The sequence below is a fragment of the Oryctolagus cuniculus genome, chromosome 6 (assembly GCF_964237555.1).
Source record: "Oryctolagus cuniculus chromosome 6, mOryCun1.1, whole genome shotgun sequence".
NCBI classification, from domain to species: Eukaryota; Metazoa; Chordata; class Mammalia; order Lagomorpha; family Leporidae; genus Oryctolagus; species Oryctolagus cuniculus.
The window spans coordinates 35,244,305-35,268,960 of NC_091437.1; the positions used below are offsets into that span (position 1 = coordinate 35,244,305).

General features: G+C 37.7%; 1 protein-coding gene across 3 annotated transcripts in view; it reads right to left on the minus strand.

Annotated features, from left to right (window-relative positions):
• JAKMIP2 (janus kinase and microtubule interacting protein 2) overlaps positions 1-24,656 on the minus strand; it is a 200,710-nt gene that overhangs the window by 174,752 nt on the left and 1,302 nt on the right. The window lies entirely within an intron of this gene.

Here is a 24,656-nt window from a genome sequence, read left to right on the forward strand (position 1 = left end):
TACTTGTAGTTGAGTACCTGCTCCTCACCCACCAGTCTATCCTTCAGGGATATGAAAGTAGGGGGCTGTAGGTAGAGAGAAAACAAATCACCAAATAAAATTCCAAACAGTGACAAGCATAGTACAAATTACTCAGATTGCATGGAGTCATGGGAACTGTCTAGTGACTCCTGCAGAATGGATGTAAAAGAGAACACTGAATCTGCAATTCAAGTGATAAGAACCTGGCCTCCTTAAGGTGAATGAAAAAAGCACTCCAAGAAGAGGGTTTCTGAGAAAGAAAAAGAGGAGAACATAAGGAAGATACCAGTAGGGAGTTGCACGATGTCAACTGATAGGACTATGTAAGTTTGACAAGGAGACTGTATTTTCTGGATGATTTTGAAAAGAAGGCTGTGATGTGATACATGTTTACAAGGGCTGTTCTGTTTATGTGGGGTGACAGAGCTGTGTAAGGGAGGATCGGAGCAGGCAATCCCACTAGAAGTGTTGGAGAGCTGGGGAGAGTTAGAGAGCCTAAGGGAGTGAAGCTCTGAGCCCTGGTGATCGCAAATGTTTGAGAGATGGAAAATGGAAAATGGACCAAATGCAAGAATTGGGAAGAGGAAGACAGTGAACTAACAGATATAATGAGTGTGTACTTACAGAAACCACGAAGGGAAGACCATTAGTAAGAAGGCAATGGCCAGTAGTCTTACCTGAGAGAGCAGTGTAAGAAAAGGATAGAGAACAAAAGACTTTAGAACTTGGCATCCAAGGATGGAGGTCTTTAGAGATATGACAGGTGCGATCTCAGTGGAGTGAGAATGAACACACACCTAGGGCAATTAAGAAGAACATGAGGGGTGTGTTGATGCAGACTGCATCAAGAGACACATTTTTCAAGACACTGCTGTGAAGGATGGAATATATAGGAGATGGTGAATGATGGGAATGCTGAAGCCAGAGGAATTGTTTTAAAAATTTGAGAGACAAGAACATATTCATATACTGATGTGAGTGACCCAGGTGAAGGGAAGAAATGGAGGATATAGGAGAATGAGAATATGATTCCAGAAGAGGCCTTCAGACGGTGATAGTGGATGGGGGGTAGAAACCAGGTGATCCTTGCTGGCCTGCTCAGATACATGGATACCCTTCTGTGAAACATATGAAGCCCACAGACAAAAATGGTTAGTCAGATTTCATCGCTGTACCAAAATACCTGTGGCAACCTAACTCTATAAGCAGAAGAGGTTCATTTTGGCTCATGCTTCTAGAGGTTCAAAGTCTAAACAGCAAAGCACAGGCTTTGACTCTGGAGAGGAGACAAAGACCACACAATGAGCCGGGAAGCCAGGAAGGTTGGGCCCATACTTCGGCTTCTATAACGACGCTCTAAAGGAAATACGCTCCACATTACCCAAGGACTGCCATCAGGCCAACCCCCTGCAAAGGTTCCACACCTCCCAACAGCACCACTCTGGGGACCAGATCTTTAATGCATAGGTCTTTGGGAGACACTCGACATTCAAACCACAAGAGGCATGCACAATTCACAAAATTTGTGGAAAAATGAAACTGAGAGAAAAATTTATTTTGGTACAAATATTTTGAGGAGTTTTATGAACTTTTGAAAATATTCTTGTACATTTTAGTTATAGCTGTAACCTCATCTATGTATTAGGTAGCTGGAGGGAAATATGAGTCATTGAAGAGTTAGATGAGGACACAGAGTGAATCTTCCTTCTCACAGTATCCCTCAGTATCTGCTTTTAGAATAGAGAGTTCTTGGCCGGTGCCGCGGCTCACTAGGCTAATCCTCCACCTTGCGGCGCCGGCACACCAGGTTCTAGTCCAGGTCGGGGCGCCGGATTCTGTCCCGGTTGCCCCTCTTCCAGGCCAGCTCTCTGCTGTGGCCCGGGAGTGCAGTGGAGGATGGCCCAAGTGCTTGGGCCCTGCACACCATGGGAGACCAGGAGAAGTACCTGGCTCCTGCCATCAGATCAGCGCGGTGCACCAGCCGCAGCACGCCGGCCACAGCAGCCATTGGAGAGTGAACCAATGGCAAAGGAAGACCTTTCTCTCTGTCTCTCTCACTGACCACTCTGCCTGTCAAAAAAAAATTAAAAAAAAGGAATAGAGAGTTCTTTAAAATAACAGATTTTCAAAACATCTCCTAAGTCAAGGTGTTCTCATTAGCTATACAACAAGAAAAGAGCTGACCAAGGTACAGTTATTTGGTAAACGCACAAAAATACCCGAACCACTATATTTTTGATAATGCATTATTCCCGATATTAAATACTATATGCCAGCCTGTATTAATTCTTCATACAGTAAATAAACTTATAGAGGGGCTGGCATTGTGGTGAAGTGAGTGAAACTACCCCTTGCAATTCCAGCATCCCACATGGGCGCTGGTTTGAGTCTCGGCTGCTCTGCATCTGATCCAGTTCCCTGCTAATGGCCTAGGAAAAGTATCAGAAGATGGACCAAGTGCTTGGGTATGTGCTATCTTTGTGGGAGACCTGGAGGAAGCTCCTGGCTCCTGGTTTCAACTTGGCCCACCACTGGCCATTGTGATCAACTGGGGAGTGAGCCAGCAGATGGAAGATCTCTGCCTCTTCCTTCCTCTCTGTAACTCAGATAAATAAAACTTTAAAAATACCTATAAAGTATTACTATATTTTGGATTTATTTTGAGTGTAAGAATTTTATGGGGCCGGCGCTGTGGTGCAGTGGGTTAACACCCTGGCCTGAAGCCCCAGCATCCTATATGGGTGCTCTGGTTCTAGTCCTGGCTGCTCCTCTTCCAATCCAGCTCTCTGCTATGGCCTGGGATGGACGTAGAAGATGGCCCAAGTCCTTGGACCCCTGCACCCTCGTGGGAGACCCAGAAGAAGCTCCTGGCTCCTGGCTTCGGATTGGCACAGCTCCAGCTGCTGCGGTCATCTGGGAAGTGAATCAGCAGATGGAAGACCTCTCTCTCTGTCTCTACGTCTCTCTGTAACTCTGTCTTTCAAATAAAAAAAATAAATCTTTAAAAAAATAAGAATTTTATGAATATCAACATGTTTAGTAATTATAGTATTATGCACTACTATGCCCATTTTATACATGAGCAATTCAGGGCACAAAAGATTAAATAACTTGTCCCTAGCCACACAGCTAACAAGTCAGGAAGCTGAGATGCAAGCCTGGGCAATTTGATGTCAGACTCTTGCCTTCAACTTCTCCACTGTTCTTTAAATATGCTATCTAACTTCACCTTAACAACAAATTTACCAGAAAAGTATTCTATATTTAACAGTGAGAAAAGTGAGATTTGGAAACTTAGGTTGCTCAAGGTCATACTTTTTAAGTGGCTGGTCAAGAACATATTCAAATTTGACTATGTCTACAGTTGCATATTCTCAGCTCTTCAACCTGTACAGTTCTAGAAATAGCCAGTAAAGGTGTCGGCATTTAGCACAGCCTTTAAGATGCCAGCATTGCATATTGGAATCTCTGGTTCAAGTCACAGTTATTCTGGCTCTGACCCAGCTGTCTGGTGATGTACATACACCTTGGGAAGGCAGCAGATGGTAACTCAAGTCTTGGGTGTCTGTCACCCATGTAGGGAGATGTGTACTAAGTTCTGGGCTCCTGGCTTTGGCCTTGCCCAGCCCTGGTTACTGTAGGCATTTGGAGAGTAAATCAGCAGATGGAAGATCTCTCTCTTTCTCTCTCTCCACATTTCTAATAAAATTAAATAAAGTCAACATAATCTTAAAAAAGAAATAGTAGTAAAAAGGCTACACGTTTCATCACTCAAAACTGCTAATATATACAAGTGGTATAGGAAGGGAAATTTTTTATCATAGGAATGAAAATAGATGAAATTATAGTAATAATGAAAATAATGAACTATTTAATGATAGGCATGGATTTTTAAGATATTGATCATTACAGAGCTCAAAGATTTTACAGTCTGGATTAGTTTTATTCTATTTGAAAGTCACCTTTAAAGTATGGGATACAAATTCATGTATATGTCTTGCAGGTACTTCCCCAAATAAGTTATACTTACTGGAGGAAAAATGGGCTTTATAGCCATGTTTTAAAAAGAAGGATGGAAATGAGGGAGAGTGGGAAAGAAGAAAACCTGAGAAGACTTGATGGTTTCTTGCATGTAATTATTGACATTGTACACACACCAAAAACTGCTTTTATTTAGATGAAGTCCTACTATATATTTTTCAGCTACCTCCTTTGCTAGCTAACAGCATACCAGGAGTTTATCAACACAACTGATACTGGGTATATATCCAATGGAAATAAAATCGTAATATCAGAGATACCTGTATACCTATGTTTACTGTAGCTGCTTAAAATAGTCAAGATACAAAATCAACCACTAGGACCATCCCCGAATGAACGGAGAAAAATGTGGTGTATAAACGCAATGGAGCATTATTCAGCCATAGAAGGATGAAATCCTGCCATGAATAGATCTGGAGGACTGAAATAAACTGGCACAGAAATGGCAAAAAGCACATATTTCCTCTAGTTTGTTGATCACATAGGAGCTGAGAGGAGAACAGAAGTCCAATGACCGGAGGGGTAGGGAGAGAGAAGAGAAGATAGGAACAAATTGGATGACAAGTACTAATACAGTTAGATAACAAGTACCAAAACAGTTAGATGGAAGAATTAGCTCTAATGTTCTATAGCATAGTAGGATAAATATATAGTCTACAACAACTAGTTATGCATTGCAAAATACCTAGAGAGGAAGAGTTTGAAAGTTCTTAGTATGGAGAAACAATAATATTTGAGGAGATGCAAATTCTAATTACCCTGGCTTGATCTACACACTGTACACATATATTCAGTTATAATATAACAAGTAGAAATGTTATATCAAAAATTTTAACAGAAAAATATAAACATGATATGAATCTTAGTTTTGTTAAATCACTTTATATTCCATTAGATTGTACTCTAATTCATTAAATTTTCTTCTATAGTGGGATGACTATAGCGGGATGACTGTGTATTACTTTACTAGAGCTACCATAACTAAGTACAATAGACTGGGTGGCTTAAGTAATGGGAATTTGTTTTCTCAAAGCTCTAAGGCCTAGAAGTCCATGACCAAGGTATTGGCAAGTTTAGTTTCTCCTGAGGTCTTTCTTCTTGGCTTGTAGATAGCTGCCTTCCTGTGTCCTCATATGGCCATTATTCTTCCTGATGTCTCATCCTCTTCTTATAAGGATGCCTCTCATATTGGATCAGGAGATAACCCTTATAGCCTTCTTTAACCTTAATGACTTCCCTAAAGGTTTCATGTCCAAATATGGGCACGTTGAGAGTTATAGCCATAACTTGTGAATCTGGGAGAGAAGCATGATTCTGTCAATAACAAGTTGTTTCCAACTTTTTGGTAGTAAGAATCATGTTGATGATCAATTATGAAGTGATTTTTTATCTAATTACTTCCCTAGGATGTAATCCTAACAACATAATTGCTAGATCAAGGGTTATATCATGTTTTAATATGTCTGACGTAAATTACAATTTCATATTAAAAGTCTTTTAGAAAGCTGTTTTTTTGTTTTGTTTTGTTTTGCCTTTGAAATTCTACCTATAGAGTACGAGAATAAAAACAACCATGTTTAAGGAATGATATATCTGTGTTAAATTCTGTAACCCTGAACCTTGCCTCTTGAGTGTCCATGCCAAGGGACAAATGGCCTAAGGCCACCATAGTTTCCAACACCAGACCACTAGCAGAAGTTTATTTGCTCATGACTCCTAATCTGAGAAAGACAGAGGTAGAAAAACCTGGGCTGATGTGTTCCATGTCTTGATCTTCATTGCCCATACTGTAAGTCACTATTCCAATGTTTCACATTTCATTAATGGGAAGATAAAATCCAATTCCTCCCATTGACAAACAGAAATAAGGTGGGAAGGAAGAAGAAAGAGAACAATCTGGTTAATTTGAGGAGGCCAGGAGGATGTCTCCTCTTACTTCTAAGTTAACACAGTAGAAGGAGAGCCTTATCCTACTCAGCATTCTTTCTGTAAATATTCCATTCTCCTGTCCCCTGCTGGTGTCAACTTACTCTAAATCTGAGAGGCACTGCAGGAAATTAAATATGGAATCATTGCTTGCTTTCTATTGTATTTTATCTCTGGAGACTTGTGCCTCTACAATGGGGTGAATATTTAAACTTGGAGGTGAAGAAGAGTCAAAATAGAAGCTTGATTCTCTCACACAAGGAACAGAGAGAGCTTAGCATAGCTTCTGGTATGGAGGAATCATGTAATGAATTGGATGCGTCAAGAATGAATGCAGTTTTGGTAAATGGAAACAATGCCTTGGGGAAGGTATCAAGAGAGGATGGAAAATGGCATGAGCAGAGAGGGCTGTTTAGAAGTGACATCATGAGTTGGTTATATTTAATGTTTCCTCCCATAAATTTTAACTCTATTTTAAAACAATAAAGCCAGAGTATGTGAAGGTAGATAATTAGGCCGGCACCATGGCTCACTAGGCTAATCCTCTGCCTGCGGCGCTGGCACCCCGGGTTCTAGTCCCAGTTGGGGTGCCGGATTCTGTCCCGGTTGCCCCTCTTCCAGGCCAGCTCTCTGCTGTGGTCCGGAAAGGCAGTGGAGGATGGCCCAAGTATTTGGGCCCTGCACCCGCGTGGGAGACCAGGAGGAAGCACCTGGCACCTGGCGCTCCTGGCTTCGGATCAGCACAACGCTGGCTGTGACGGCCATTGGGTGGTGAACCAACGGAAAAGGAAGACCTTTCTCTGTCTCTCTCTCTCACTGTCTAACTCTGCTTGTCAAAAAAAAAATATATATATATAAATAAGCACCACATTAAAGTCACCTTGGATCAGCCAGTCAGACATCACAGTAGAACAGAAAATGTTTAAACACCCAGATACAGTGGCTGGCGCTGTGGCACAGCAGGTTAACACCCTGGCCTGAAGTGCTGGCATCCCATATGGGCGCCAGTTCTAGTCCCGGCTGCTCCTCTTCTGATCCAGCTCTCTGCTATGGCCTGGGAAAACAGTGGAGGATGGCCCAAGTCCTTGGGCCCCTGCACCCATGTGGGAGACCTAGAAGAAGCTCCCAGCTCCTGGCTTCAGATTGGTGCAGCTCCCGCCGTTGCGGCCAACTGGGGAGTGAACCATCGGATGGAAGACCTCTTTCTCTCTCTCTCTGCCTCTCCTCTGTGTAACTCTTTCAAATAAATAAATAAATCTTTAAAAATAAATAAAATAAATAAACACCCAGATACAGATGACAGAGACAGTAACCAGCTGTGTGCCTCCAGGAAAACACACAACCCCTCTAAGTTTCAATCTCCTTTCATGACATATGAGAACATTAATGCCAAGTTAACAGAATAATTGTCAGGCTTCAATGAGTTAATAGGCAAAACACCTAACAATCCACATAGCCCACCCCTCAGATGGGGGTTTCCCTTCCACTCCGGGAGCAGGAAGAGGATTGTAAATTCTTCAAGGGCCTTTCAGTCTAGATGTGGAATCTAGATGTTCAAACGAGAATCTCTGAAACAAGGAGAACAATTATGCACTGAACAGTACAGTAGTGATTGCAAGCATGACAGGAATTCAGACAAAAGAGGGTCTGAGTGAGATGGACTACTCTGCCATTGAAAGATCTGTCTGCTGTTGGATTAGAGATAGTTAGAGTCTGAGATAAGCAATATAAGAGTAGCAAATTGAGGACAGAGGGTATGGAATGTGGATGCTGGAGCAAAGTCTCAATATATGATAGCAATATTGAATTAAGCAATGGAAAAGTGGAACTCTTTATCTGATCTATAATGTCTGGAAACAGAAACTCAGGCTCATAATAGATACATCAAAGGTAACTAGAATGACTAAGAAGGATGACGGTGTATGTACTGTAAAACTGGAATAAAGGACAATATCTGTTTATCATAATAAATTTCAGTAATTCAGAAAAAAGATTTGTGAACACAAACCAACTGGTTACATTTTCAAAAAAAAAAAAAGAAATGATTCTAATATTGGTTTCACAACCATTAGTAACTAGAGTGTCAAGAATGCTTTTTTTTTCTATTTGCGGTGATGACACAATTATTTTGGTTTGCTTGATTGGGTGCTGGGGCTTTTCCTTCAGTATCATCACAGCTTTGAGAGTGGCAGGACAGCAATGCCGGTCTTCACCTGGCTTTTCCAAATCCTAGGGTTTTCACATGCTGTGGGTATTTGTGATTAACATTTTTAAATTCATAAAAAAAACCAAGGAACAAAAGAATCATTCTCTTTAATGATGAAAATTTATGAGGCCTGCCTTCTACTTAATATCCACTGTAAAATGTCAGGTGAAGGCAACTTTAAATGTTCTGTTTGGTTTACTCATTTTCTTATTAACCATGTCATGCATTTGTATATTCACTGGAAAAACCTTAGCAAACACAGATAAACAAAATGGAAAACAAACAGAAAAAAAAGATCATATTTCTACTACCCTAACACTTTTTATGTTTTTGTATTTCCTTCAAGTCTATTTTTAACAACGCACATACATATTTTACTAGATATAGCATTTTCAAATCCACATTTTAATGCATTTTGAATGTCTTCACATGTCATTAAAATTTGTTTTTAGCTGGAACAGTTCTTAAAGCCTGTAGCTGGAACAGTTCTTAAAGCCTGTATGATAAATACCTTCTGTGATGCTCTGTCACCCTGTCGTCACTATTCCAAACAATCAAGCCAGTGTGATGCAGTTTTCCATTGTGTAGCTGGATACCCCAGACTTGGAGGTTAAGGTAACACGCATGTGGAGCCATCAGTAGTTCCCACATTCCTTCCTGGGCTCCAACCACCCCCTCATTTGTGCTCCTCTCCTCCTTTATCCTTTTCACTCCCCACCTCATTTCCCTCAAGGAGACTGCAGGCTAATGGGAGAACAGATTAGACCCATAAATAATTGTATTCACTGCCACTGGCAAATAGAGAGTAAATAAAGACTTTAGTTGCCAGAAGAGAATTTCTTCAGTAGGCTTGGAAATATACCCATACCTCTGAAAGCAAAATAATAACAAGGTGCTTATATATACACATACATATTTATTCAACATTGACAATTTTAATATTTTAATGCTTTTAAATATATTTTAATGTAAATATATTTAATAAATATATAAATATATAGTTAACTTTTTCCCTTTTGAGAGAAGTTCCAAAAAGGAGAGGATATAATCTATTTTAAAAATTGAAAAAATAAAAATGAAAAATCCTGTCCAAGGCATAAGCTACTAAGGCACAACAGGTTAAGTCACCATCTAGGATGCTTGTATTCGATACTGGAGTGCCTAGGATTGAGGTCTGTCTCTGCTTCTTATCTAGCTTCCTGCTAACACCCTGGGAGGGTTCAGGTGATAGTTCAAGTACTTGAGTCCTTGCCACCAACTTGAGACACCCAGAAGGAGTTCCAGGCTTCCAGCTTTGACCTGGCCCAGCTCTGACGGTTAGGGGAATGACCCAGTAGACTGAAGCACTTGTGTTTGCTCACTTCTCTCTCTTTCTCTCTTGCTCTAGCTCTCGCTCTCACTCTGTCATCCTGCCTTTCAAGTAAATAATAAATATAAATAAATAAAACCTTAAAATAAAAGAATCCTGTCAAGGTTGCCTACTTGGTTCCTATAGTTAGTGGATAGCTGAACAAAGAGTAAACCTAGAGTTTCTGAATCTGATTTTTGTGCCTCTGCATTATGTCACAATGAGTCACTCTAAAAAAAATCATAGTCAGACCAAGTAAGCCCAATACCAAGACAACAATATTGAAAAAATGAATACTCATGCTTGTCAAGTCTGGGGCTTCTCTGATTATCAAGAGATAGTCTGACACTACTGAGAAAGTGGAGAGAGGAAAAAGTTATTCTTTAGCCTTTCATTTGATTTTTTTCCAAGCAGAGCTATATTCATACTTTGATTAAAATAACACGCATATGGTTAAGCTGGCTTCCAACATGGTCTCTAAAAAAGGAAACTCAGACAATAACCTTCTGAATGTGCAAGAGCAAATACTTTGCAGGGCAGAGAATGCTGCTGCCTTGGAGCTCCACTTACCATAGATTCATAATGTTGAGTGGAAAGAGACCTTAAATCTAATCTAATAAGCCAGGAAACCTCTCAATAACTTTTTATGTCAATCGGTCATTCACCTTGAACTTGAACAATAGCACTTATGGATGCACTATCTGGACTGAAGCACCAAAAAAGTAAATCTTGTCCCTGTATGCATGAGTCTAAGTAGCCTTACAACATAACACATTCTATATATTTGTGATGTATACTTTGGATTTAATGATCAGTTTTATAAACTGAATAACAGCATCTCTGTCTCTGTTTTTCACACACACACACACACACATAGAGAGAGAGAGAGAGAGCGCGCACGCACAAAAAATAACAGACCAATATTTATTATCATGAGAAGTGTTTTTTTATGACAAGGGACTGGCAAAACACATGACCAGTGGTCACAGAGTTATAAACCTGTTTATAGCTGGAAGAGGCCTTCATGTAGATAATCTAGCCCAAGACTTGCTTTCCACTTAAGGGGCAATAGAGTTTAAGGGATTTGCAATGGTTTTATAGAGTCTGCCTGCACCAAGACCGTTTGCAGATTGTTTAACACTGATGTTGGCTTACTGATAACTGTAGCTCAGAGAAGGAAAACACCAAAGTGAAGGCAAGTGAACCAAGATCAATAGTTTCATTAAAAACCCACTGACCTTTTCCCCTCTGGGATTACATGTTTCCTTGCTTTCTATGTTACTTTTTCTGTATCAAATACAGAAAAAATATATAATAATGAGAGTCCCTTGACTCTAACTGGAATCAATGTATCTAACATGTTTTCCAATACTTAACCCTGCATAAGCCCTCATTAGATTCACATGCAAGGAAGAGTTCAAATGGGGGAGGGGACTTTTAGGAAGTCATTCATAATTTTCCTTTCAGAATTTAGCTGTCATTCTTTACTTCAATTTTATAATCTGCTTTTTAAGATACCTCAATTGATAAAGCTTCAAGAACGTTCAAATTCCAAGCAGAGCAAGCCATTCGTGCACTAGGAGATTTGTCTGTGTGGTTTGGTTTTGCTTTATTTTAAAAATCCATACTCAGCGTTATTTCCTATTAATGGCCATTTGTGGTTTGATTCTGTGTTGCAGTAACTTTCTTTTATAACTTTAAAGTGAGGTCAGTTACCATAGCCCTCCCTCCCTACACACTTGCAGGTGCTTAACTTCCATCTTCATGAATTTCCTGCCTTAATTGATGTGCCTAGCCTATATACATTCTTATATAGATTTTCACATGTTCTATACCCAATTTGCAAGCATTGCTATGTTCTGATACAGTCCTCCCAGCATAATTTTGTGCCTAAATGCTTACTGTGTACTAAACTTCTACGGTTGAGTCTTACTCATCTTACAGGGCTTCTCATTCACTTACTTCTCCCCACACACGAACCCAACTAAAAACAAACCATAAAGAACACTGATCTGTGTTTAGTTTGAAGAACTTTTTGAAATTATATTTTAATTCAAAATATATAAATATCTGGTTCATAGTTAAGCAGGTTTACTGGGTGATGTCTTAAAAAAAATCCAATTTTGAGTTAGTAATTCACATGAGAAATAAGACATTTAAATTAACATTTACCATTGAGATAGGTTTGGTCAGATAGTATTAAAATGTACTATAGTAGTACTGTATAGCATTACAATGTATAATATTTAGCAACAGGAAAAAAGGTACTATTAAAAATTCATATTCCATTTTTATTTTTCAATAAATAATATGATTTAACTTAAATAAGACTCTTTATGTTGATGGCACATGTTAAAGTATCATTTTGTTTGAGGCCAAATCCTTTGATGGCTGAAAAGGAAAACCATAGTATACTAATATTTGTAAAGTGTTATCATTAACTTTTTGTTCATAGACCTATCTCCCTACTACTCTAAAAGCCTTTTTTGAGAACACAGTCCTTATCTTTATCTCCATACCTAGCATAAAGACAGGCACCCAGAACCTTTCAGTAAGTCATTTATTTATCAGCTGGTGGTACTCCGGCATGTTCTTTAACCTATCATTATCTTAGATTCTTCAACTAAGGAGATAGAAGGGCAATACCAAAGTACCAACCATGGAGATGTTATCCTTATATAGTGTTCAGAATTTCACCTGGCACACAGCAAGTGTGAATTCAAATCTACTCCCTTGCACAAGTCAGAGTGCTTCCATTCACAGAATCCCCCCTGGAGTGGTGCCATTTCCGACCCCACTCCTAAAGTGTGAGCCGTCATCATTGCCATTATTATTGGGCCCATGAATGGAAAGATACTGCTTTATCTAAACTTTAAAGAGGATAGTAAAGTGGATTTTTCATGATGAGGATAAGTGTGCATATCTCCTAAAGGGAAAAAAAATTTGTGTAGGGGCCGGCACTGTGGTGCAGCAGGTTAACGCCCCAGCCTGAAGCACTGGCATCCCTAATGGACACTGGTTCAAGCCCAACTGCTCCACTTCCGATCCAGCTCTCTGCTATGGCCTGTGAAAGCAGTGGAAGATGGCCCAAGTCCTTGGGCCCCTGCACCCACATGGGAGACCCAATAGAAGCTCCTGGCTTCTGGCTTCTGATCAGTGCAGTTCCAGTCACTGCGGCCAATTGGGGGGGTGAACCATCCGATGGAAGACCTCTCTCTCTCTCTCTCTCTCTTTCTCTGCCTCTCCTCTCTCTGTGTAACTCTGACTTTCAAATTAATAAACAAATCTTAAAAAAAATTTTGTGTAGATTTCTGTCCTCATATGTAATAATCCTTGAGATTTTTCCATAAAAATGTATCATGACTGAGCTATATAGAGTTGAACTTAGACCTGTGCCTTATTACCACAGATTCTACTATCTACAATGAAATAAAACCATGAGAGACTAATGACAATAGGATGCCACTACCCAAATTGAAATTTTAGCTTTTAAAGAAATTCTCAATCATTGAGATTTAAACTATTTTGAGACAAGATTTTTGTCTCTACACTGTAGGAGGATGCCCCATCGGTGTTTTGTGCACAGAGGATCCTGTCCTCCTTGGCTTTCCTTTTCTCTCTGGTGCTCACCAGAAACACTGGCATTATACGTAGAAACTCATTTAGAATCTGTAATCCAGGTACAGCAAAACTCCCATTTTTCCAGAATCCTGCAGAGTAGCTCCGGATAATCAAATATTTGTAATTATGGATGATTTAAAAATTTTGATGACAAAAAAATTTCCTTTAAAAATGTTCACCATTAATTAAATAAATAAAAGGGATTTTAGTAACTTAAAATAATGGAAATGCCAAACAAAAATATTTCTTATAAACTTACCACCCAGAATTAATCCCTTCTAAATATTTTTATTTGTGTTATATTGGTCCTTTTCAGAGATGTGTATGTGTTTGTGTATTTACTTTTTCCTTTTAACAAAATTGGGATTGAATTCCATTTTTTGATTTTTGCTTTTTCCTTAATCTTGATATGTTTTCCTGCATCGCTAAGCATTTTTTTACAGCATACTATTTAAAGAGCTGTATTCCACATTTAGGATAAGTCCCAATTAGTTTACCATCTTTACTTGATCTGCATACAAAGACAACATAATCAACATTTCAATCTTCTCTCATCTAAAATCTAAAAATTTGTTACGCATGCTGTCATTCATAGTAAGCAAAAAACAATAAGACTAAGAAAATAAAGAAACAAAAGAAACACACAAACATGAGTTTCATGATTGGTATAATGGAAACTTTTAGACCACAGGAACCATATTGTTCATGCATTATATTCTGTGGTTTGTTATCCTCAGTCTGTTTCGCAGTTGGGAATTTTCCTAGTAATGAAATTCCTAGGAAACTGCTCTGTGAATCTCTGTGGAAGAAAGGAAAATGTTCATAGTTTACAAGACTATAAAAAACAGCACAAAATTATATTCTGCTTATTTATTGCTTAAAGAGAGAAGTAAAGAAAACTAGGAATTTTCTTTTAAATAAATAATTAATGCCTGTTAAAATAATTTCATAAAAAGAATTCTGTATTATATTGCACAAATATATACAATTTGTATATGGTCTCTTAATAATTATTTAAACGTGCAATTTCCAAATGGTTTATTCTAGGACTGGGATTCATTTAGTCCTGCATTATCTTTCCTTCCTGATGAAACTGGCTGAGTATCCTTTGTTCATTTGTGTAAATTTTTGCAGAATGTTGCTATCATTTGTAGCAAGAGTTAGGTCTTGATTAATATTTAATAGTAATTATGACATTAAAATACATTGCTGTTTTCCATCATTTACTTTCATTTTTAGGATCATAATCAAGTTTTCATTGAAAGAGAGAAGTCAGCTTATTTGTTAAGGGCAGCTTTGGAGTCAGACAGCCTTAGGTCAAAATCTAGTTCCATCAGTTTATTAGTTTGATGATTCAGTAAGTTTTTTTTGTTTTTTTGTTTTGTTTTGTTTTGTTTTGTTTTGACAGGCAGAGTGGACAGTGAGAGAGACAGAGAGAAAGGTCTTCCTTTGCCGTTGGTTCACCCTCCAATGGCCACCGCGGCCGGGTGGCAGGAGCCAGGTGCTTCTCCTGGTCTCCCATGGGGTGCAGGGCCCAAGCACTTGGGTATCCTCCACTGCACTCCTGGGCCACAGCAGAGAACTGGCCTGGAAGAGTGGCAACCGGGACAGAATCCGGCACCCCAACCGGGACTAGAACCCGGTGTGCCAGCACTGCAAGGCGGAGGATTAGCCTAGTGAGCCACGGCGCTGGCTCAGTAAGTATTAAGTTGCTTCACTTCAATAAGGCTGTCTTAATTATGTATAAAATAGGTATGGTATTATCCTCTTCAATTTGTGTTATACAAAGTATGCAATAATTTTAGCACATTCTAAACAAACAAGATCCAACACAGCCACAAAGACTAATATTCACATCAAATATGTTTTGAAAAAAAAAATCTTTCAACATTTTTTAGATTCAGTGCAAAAAAAAAATCAATACATCTCCATAATCCATATTTGTTGGTACAACTATTATTAAATTTGATTCACCAAATGAAAGATACAGCTTAAGAGAAGGAAGGAAACGTTGAATACCAATTAAAGCCATCCTCATCAATGTGTCTATTAACAGTTCAAGGCCATTACTTAGAAGCCATGGTGGTCAAGTCACAGAAACAGACTTCTAAAGGGAGCTGTGATGCTATTCATGAACTCTCTGTATTTATTACACATGTTAATATCCTATTAAGATTTGGCCCTTTTCCCCTTAAAATCCTAAATTCCTTTTGGATAGGGATCAAGACTAATAACTGGAAGACTATGTATGACTTCTGTTTTGATCTTCAGTGAAGATTTTGTGCTGTTGATGATGATGGTAATGACACACTTATGTAGGAATTATCTATTCCTATCACCCCATGAACACTCTACCAAAAACGTCTGTTGTCTTATTACATGTTTCTATACACAGACACCCATAGTTTGACTGACATTGATTGTATGTGCAAGGAAGGAAATGATAATGGTAACCAAAAGACCTAAGTTACATATATTAATATGTCTTCCCCTTCCTATATTCTTCTGAGGATTTAAGTACGAAAACTATTTGCTACGTGTAAGATAAAGTAGTAAATATATATAAAGAACATTTTGGCCTACTGATTATGAAGGACATAAAATAAACAATTTATGGGACATAAGAGGAAACATTTGGAGCTGCAAATTGTCCTGTTGGAGTCTTTGTGATTGTCTGCAAACCAGATTCATAGCATTAACTTTCATACAGATAATGCATTTTTATCAAATGTTTGTTCATTTTCCCTTTTGTTATTCTTGGTGTTCACTTTTGCCTTCTTTGTTAATTAAATCTGAGTGCTGACCTGAAGAACAATAAGCATCAATGAGGACAGACACTCACTGTCTGGAGGGGCACACACGGTAGAGAACAAACCCACCCAGAAGAGCACACGTTGTTCAACTCCAGATGTGCCTGCCATGAGGAAATGTGGGCTTCATGGTGCCAGATTTTCTTATTTTTTTTTTAAAGGAGGCAGATATTCTGATGCCTCTTGAAATGTCAAAATTATAAAATCTTAACATTTTACTCAGATTTGCCAACACAACATTGAGCAAGGTCTAGTCCACAAGGCTGTTTCTTAACTCTGTGCTGGAAAATCAGGTGGACCTTTCTTCAAGGACGGCCGTGAAATTCACTGACTGAAAGGCTTTGCCTAAGAGATGTAACCTACCACACCTTCATCTTCCACTTGCAAAATGGCAAGAAAAATATCTCCTTTACCAGACTGTGGTGAGGGTGTCAAAAACCAACATGGAGGAGAATATTCATCATGATAGACACATAAGTGTTGAAAGAATGCAATTATTTTTCTCCTTTTCTCAGTATGTTAGAAAAAGTAAGCTATTCTGTTTTGTTCTTTTCATACTTATGTATTCAGAGCATATTATACATACTTGTTACTATCCCATTCATTGCTGGAATAAATCATTTCTTCTAAAGAGTAGAAGTGTCTCACAAAATTTTCACACTGACCCAGACGATAGTACATCTTTAAAAAAAAAAAAAAGTGTATCCCTGAAACAAATTCTTTTCTTCTGTGTCAACACCTACTTCTGTCATAAAGATCCTTTTACTGGTCAAACATTTGAGCACATCAAGAATGAGGCTAGGATGGCACCATGTGAACTGAGAACTGATCGATTCTGCTTAGATTCAATTGACTATGCAGCCAAAGATCAATGATTCAAAGCAAGAGAATTGTGCAAAATAAATATAGACAGTTAATCTTTTCAAGCTATACAAATATTAGTAAAAAAAGACCACTGACCATCTAGAAGCAGCAATCTTGGCTCTTTTCTATCTTCCAGGTACCTTGGATAAATCATTTAGACCTGATTTCAAAAACTCTAAGTACAGTGAAAGGAGAAAACTATAATATTCTCCATCATAGTTAAAAGAGAATGCACAGAATATGTAGTCAAACTGCCCAGATAAGGGCATTCATATGAATCAGTCATATTTCTGGTATGCGTTTGGACATTGGGATCTTTTAAACCTGCAGAGGATAAAATCCTGAAGGTCACGCAGGGATGGCAGAATCGATTTCCCTTGTGGCAGGCTGGTATTTGCCTTTCTTATTTCACGGTATATCATTGTACCCTGTGGGCCTAAAATGTGAACAACACAGCTACAAAGACAGAAAGATGGGTAAAGCATGTCTAGTATGTACCATTAATAGGAGGAAAAGAGTTCCTTGTGGCTTCATTTTTAGAAAAGTTGGACTTATTTTTGAAGATTTCTAATGTTTAGGCATCCATTTTGAAATATATAAGTTTCTAAATTTTTACAGATTATTTCATTAAGCAAAGTACTTTCTTAAAAAAGTTTGACAGAATTCAAACCTTTTCTGTAATCTAGCTAAAATCATATATTTCATAAAACACAAAATCCATCTTATGCTTAATTATCTACCTCTTAAATTACTCCTTAAGAGACACAGAGGACGAGTCTGAGCCAGGAGAGTCAGGCGATTCCTTCCCTTGGGTCTAGGTAGCCAGAGCTAAGCAAGTGATGGAGAAACCTCAATAATTCAAGAATATCCATTTTTATAACCTGTATTATCTAAGATATTTATAATAAAGCAAGTTTGAAGTCCTCAGTATCTTGACAACACTTCAAAGTAGAGAAGTCCTATATTTTCAGTCTTCCAATTAGCAGCTTGTGAATTCTCAGGTGAATTTCAGGTGTGGTTTTTTAATATAATTCTCCAAATTGGTTATTAGTTTTTAAAAATGTACTATCGATTGTTGTGCTCTTCATTCAAGGGCTTATTGGTAGAACGACACAATAGGCAAAACTATAGAGCACAACAGTCACTTAAAATATTTTGTCTAATTGTTTCCAATCAGTATTCTTGCATGGAAGAAAAAACCCCAATAATTTGGGTCTTGCAAAATGTATTCAAGTTGTTTTGCTTGACCTGGGGAATGACTTGAGGGCCTTAAAGTTGGACCAGTGATGACTATAGCACTCAGCTTTCTTTTGGAAGGTACCTCTCCATAAAGTGTTGCACAACGAAAAGGCAGACAAGGAATGTGGGTGAGAAACATTTGCTTGGTTTGGACTTTGAGTGTGGTTGTACTGGGCTGCATTTTCCAGGAGAACATTTCCAGTGTGAAACAGAAGGTTTGATGACAATCTCTTTGCGTAGGCAGTGTTCACAGGCTTTTTTACTCATAATAATCTCAGCAAAATTTCCTTATTGACTTATTTTCCGACCAGATAGTGTCAGCTAAGCTTAGATTTGGTTTTCCCTGTACACTTTAGACTCCAGAATTTCAAGAATTGTAGTACATCCCAAAAAGATAACAAAGAGGCCAAAGAAAGAAAGACAACAAAACCTTTTTCCTCCTAGTGAACTGTTAGTGTATCAGCAGGTTAGGCACTCATAGAGATGGTATCCCTGGAAGTCTGATGTTTCTGTGTTTGCCAAATATATCTCTCTCTTACAAGTCACTCTTTCTAAGTTCAATTTCAAAACTTTCTTGAAAGTAGGATGCTACCTTAATTTATCTTTGGAGTAAGAAGTTTCCTGTTTCAGCTTAATTACTGGATATATTCCATGATCTATGTTGAGTGAATTGGCAAACAGATTTCTAGAATGCCAAAATATGTCTATATATCATGTAATTTTATGCTAGTAGTAATTAATTACTAGCTTGTTTTAATAAATAACAGTGAATTCTAAGGTGTATCCTTAATGATTTCTGATTTACTATTTAGTTCTTTAAAGGAAATAAAAAAAAGCAACTGAAGTATCTGTGGACTTTCTTATGTCCTGGTATATAATGAATAATCTCTAATGTTGAGATTTTTCTCTTAGTGATATCCTGAGAACACACGCATATGAATGATATCCATTTTTTTTACAGCCTAAGTAAAAGGATGAGAGTCACAGTTTTAAGATCTATTAGCGAAAGTCTCTACGATCTTGAAGCAGAGGTCTGTTAGGGGAGTCTCCCTCTGTTCAGTCTGTCTTTCCTGAGCAGGCATGTTCTGCCAGGGCACTGACATTCATGCAAACAAGACAGTTTCCTTTTCTTCCCTCACAGAGCTTACATTCTAGTGAAGGGCAGAGAAAACCAAGGAAGCAAATAAATATCTCTATAAATAAAACTTTTGATAAGTACTATGAAGAAAATACAGAGGGTGCAGGGAGTGGAAATGAAGATATAACTAGGAAATCATCTCCACGGAGCTTATTTAAAGTTCAGGCTTAAAGTACAAGACAGGGCCTTTGCTGTGGCATAGCGGGCTAAGATTTGGCCTGTGGCACCAGAATCCCATATGGGCGCCAGTTCGAGTCCCGGCTACTCCTCTTCCAATCCAGCTCTCTGCTGTGGCCTGGGAAAGCAGTGAAAGACGGCCCAAGTGATTAGACCCCTGCACCCAGTGACAGACCCTGAAGAAGCTCCTGGCTCCTGGCTTCAGATCAGCTCATCTCTGGCTGTTGCAGCCATCTGGGGAGTGAACCAGTGATGGAAGTCCTCTCTCTCTCTCTCTCCTCTGTCTGTAACTCTACCTCTCAAATAAAAATACAAATGTTTTTTAAAAATGTACAAGACAAACCTAATCATCTATATTTTTAAAGACAGAAGAATCAGATGACCAGGAATTCACTCAGAAATTATTATATGTTCATTTATTGACTATGGCAGAAACACGTGATCACAACACAAGAAATAATGTGACACCTAATGTATGTTGTTTAAGATGATTCCCTAAAAGAGTTGAGTTGGCCACAGAAGTTAAAACTACAAAATGCACTATTTCCACAATGGAGGAAAATAATATGAATCCAAAGATATTTGTTTTTTTGATTTTTTAATTGTTTCTGATACATGCACCTGGTGAAATTCCTAGAGCTTCAAACAGGGATTTCCCTACCTTGGGCTTAAAACTCATTCATTATCAGCAGACAAGAGACAGCCAAGGTTAATTTGATACCTATTGTGAGAGGCAGTGGCAGGAAGGGTAACAAAGCTCATATTTCCTGAAAATAATGCTTGGTTCACAGCTGCTGTAAATCAAGAATACACCTGTGTCATGAGAAGTATTTAAAAGCAAAGTGTAAAGACTCCCTACTGGGGGAAAAATAGCTTGAATTGTCAAGAAAAATGCACACAGAGATTAAAAATTTAAGAGAGACAAATCCAGATGACCAGCATATCTAAAGTAAAGGAAATATAAAACAAAATGTAGACTATGATCTATTTATGAAATTGTCTGTCCACAAGTGTTTCCATATGCATATAAAAAATCTGAAAGGAAATATTCCAAAAGGCTGATAGTAATGATTTTTTGATGTAGGCTTGTGGGTGATTACATCTCCTTTTTATATATTTCTGTAATACCTTTTCCCAAAATGATGATGTATTATTTTTTGTTTGTTGTTGTTGTTGTTGTTGTTTTGATAGGCAGAGTTAGACAGTGAGAGAGAGAGAGAGAGACAGAGAGAAAGGTCTTCCTTCCATTGGTTCACCCCGAAATGGCCACAACGGCTGGCGCCTTGCGCCCATCCGAAGCCAGGAACCAGGTGCTTCCTCCTGGTCTCCCATGTGGGTGCAGGGCCCAAGGACCTGGACCATCCTCCACTGTACTCCTGGGCCACAGCAGAGAGCTGGATTTGAAGAGGAGCAACCCCGGCGGCCCAACCGGGACTAGAACCTGGGGTGCCGGCGCCGCAGGCGGAGGATTAGCCTAGTGAGTCGTGGCGCCGGCCAATGATGTATTATTTTTAAACATGAAAAAAAAATTTAAAAAATAAAATTTAATTGTATTATTGAATAATTATTAAAAACAGAATGTCTTTAGGGTGATAGGCCTTCTTTTTACTGTAAGCTAATTAATAAAAATAAAAGACACTTTTTCCCAAATGGGGAATTACAATAATTCAGATGGAAAAATTTATTATTTGGCCAGGTCTGAATAACCAAGTAGTCAAAGTATGTTCCTGGGGCATAAAAAAAGAAAGGCTGACAAAAATAATTAGAATATTCTGAGAAAAAATATTCCCTTTTTGATATTGCAGAAAAGTATAGAAGTATTTCTCCAGGAAAATATTGTAACATCGTTGAGCTTATATTGTACACTTGTTTTATGAGCTGTATTTGTATTTCTAAAAATCTGTAGAAGGAAGGATGATCAGTTCAGAAAAGTAGGAGACAGTAGAATATTTTTCAAGATTGAGGACCTGCAAGAATCTTAATTTGGTCCTAAATACCTAAAACAATGTTACCTCCAAATGTCTACGTCATAACAAATAAAAAACAATGCTTTGCTATAAAGTAAGTACATCTGAGTCCAACAAAGTTCTGATTTTCACTCCAATACATCCATGCTCTTATAAAATATGAAGAAGCCCACATTTTCTCCAAACTATTTAGAGTCATTTTTTTAAAGGTGGATACCCTAAGTACACACTTAATCTATCTGTCAATTCAACATGATCAAAAACAAACCATGATACCTGAAATACTCAAATGAAAATACAAATAAAAATAAGTCAAAAAAGCAGATTTAATAGAATTTATATGCTGTATAGTTCAAAGTGACAGATATTTTGTTATAGTTTATAACATGATAGATTTGGGCTCATGAAACTTGGGATCCAGGCTCAAGTAGGCTATTTACCAAACTAAAGTTAGGCCAAGTTCAATCTCCCAGAATCTGCTTCAACTTATTTAACATAATTATGATGATATCAACTTTGCTGATAGGATAGAATTGTTTGAAATATAAAATGAAAAAAAGAATGGAAAATGATTTTGAAAACTACAAAATATTACATTATTGTAAGGCATAATAATGGTACTAATTATAATTATATTGTTTTTGTCAGTATCTATTTTACATGTGTATATCTTATATCCTCTAAGGAAATTCTATGCTACTGGCATATGTAAATTCTGTTGAGCATATAAGAGCTCTGCAAATAGTTATCACTCAATTGATTAATTCTCTCTGTTTGAAAACACATTTTCACTTGATAGAATGATATGTAAACAGGGAGAATTGTAACTGGACTTCTCAGAGGAACTACCAAGCATAATCTAGTTTGTTGATTTCAATAAAAGCCTCTGTTGAGTTACATTGAAACTTCAGTGATAAATCTGATTTTCACTTAGGCTCTAACCATTGGAAACAAAGTGATAACCTCTATATGAACCAATGAGAAATGTAGGAAACAGTCTTTATTTTCCCAATATTTTCTAAGTCACCCTGAAAGACACTTGTAGCCTGTACATAAAGTTGAAATATATTATAATGCCAATCGAAAAAATAAGAAACATCCAGTTACAAAGCAAAAAAAAAAAAAAAGTGTGTTTTAATTAAAACAAGTTTTACCACAGTCTTTCATATCAGTCAAAGTATACCCCACCAAGAATGGCATTTTCCATACAGTGTAAGAGTAAAATATACTGATTATTCAAACAGCACACATTTAAACAGCACATTTACGCAATCATTTCCATGTATCTTCCATATAATTTTTTCTGACTTCTACTTAATGGTTCTTGACTTTTTCTATATCTATATTTCAATAAATAACAAACTGCACATTTCAGAATTAACCATAGGGAGTAATTATAATATCATATTTGGCATCATAGATAAGAAAGAAAATCTCTTATGAACAGGACAAGGAGCAGTTCCCTGCATTTTGGGATTACTCACAAATTTCTGCAGGTAGATGATCAATCTGTTTCTTTAGAAGTGTCCAAATTCTGGTACTTAGAAGCCCATTACAATATGTGGTGTTACTGTTACAAGTATAGAAGTATCTAATGCTAAACAGCCAAAACATAATCTTCAATGGATAATTTACTCTAGAAAAATCCAGAGGAGCAAGAATCTAGTTCATCTCAAATGCATATCCAGATAGTACATCTGGAGGTTTCAATGAGAAAAGAGCACACTGCCTTATCTGAGTACCCAGCTGACTACACACATATAACAAGGAACTTCTATATTTTATATTTCTAATCTTCATTGGCCATATTTTAGTTTCTAAGAAAATAAAAATAAGCAATGTCCCAGATAAAACCATCTGGTTATCTGAAACAAACAAATGCTTGTCACCTCTCATTTGTCTCTTCTTCAAACAAAATAATCCTACTTTTTTTTATCTTTCCTCAGAGTTCAATTTGCAATCCTTAAAATATACTTTATTTTTAGGTGGCCCCTCAGACAGGCCTCATAAGCATCTTAAGTTGCAGGATCAAAACCTAGATCTGTATACACATCAGTGTCTGGCCTGAAACAGTCTACTTACAGTGACTTCTAAACCCATGGACTGTGGTGATTTGCCTCTCATCAAACTGTACCAACTTTGCCTATGAAACCACATTCAAACAAAAGACATAAAAACAAAGCCCCAGGATATCTGTTCATTGCATGAACGAGGGTGAGCTACTATGTGTCTTAATTTTTTCAAGTTTACTGTAGATATATTTGAAATTTTAATTTTGGAAGTCGAATTATCATTAAAAGATTCAGGATATGGTGTATTATAAAATTTTTGATATGACATATAAGCCCAGTGCTTCTTTCCTTGTCCTATTTAATGTAGTTTTTACAATTAGGCACATGGAACCTGAATTTAGAGAGTTATGAATCTATATAATCTATGGCAAGTTATGAAAATATTAACTAAAGTCACTAACAAAGCTTCCCATGTATGTACCAAACAGGACAATTATTTTCAGAGAAATTAAGCTATAAACCTGATTCAAAGATCTGTAAAAATTGTAAATGGAAAGGGGAAAAGTGCATGAAATAAAATGCAAGATTAAAGCAAAACAATTACAACATAAAAAAGTTTGCACTGACAACGATATTAGAAAAGAGGCTGATGGATTAAAAAAAGCGTACACGATGAATGTAATATTACTAATTCACTTTTACCTGCAGGGATTGTCCTGGCTTTAATTCAACAACATCCATTATCCTGTAATGGAGCTGTATATACTACTCATCTCAGGCATGCTTAGTCCCCTGGAGTTGCCTTAAAGCCTTGACATAATAAAAGGTCAAGCTGATCCTAGCATGCATTGTAAACTACAATCACCCCCCCCCCCATTTCAGCTACAAGTCCCACATTCTCCCTGCTAACACTTGCTCACTTTTTTTCCATTTCATTGTATAAGCAGGCCAATTTGGAAATGGCTAGGCTAGCGTAGATGGGGACACCTAAATTTTCAAAATAATCCTACTTTCCTACTTAACCACTTACAGAAGCAGACCATAACACAACATTTGAGAGAACAGTAAAATGGTGCCTGGATACTGAAGGAATGAACAGCGAATAGCAGCACTCTAAAACCAAATGAATGCATTTCGTCTCCCAGCTCAGCTGTGTTTCTCGGGACACAAGGCTCAGACATAAAAAGGTTGAAGTAGAATTTCAGGAAAACCAATTTGTTTAAACATTCCATTGGCAAAATGCTGGATGCAAAATAATACCACAAGCCATGTCCCTTTACCACCGC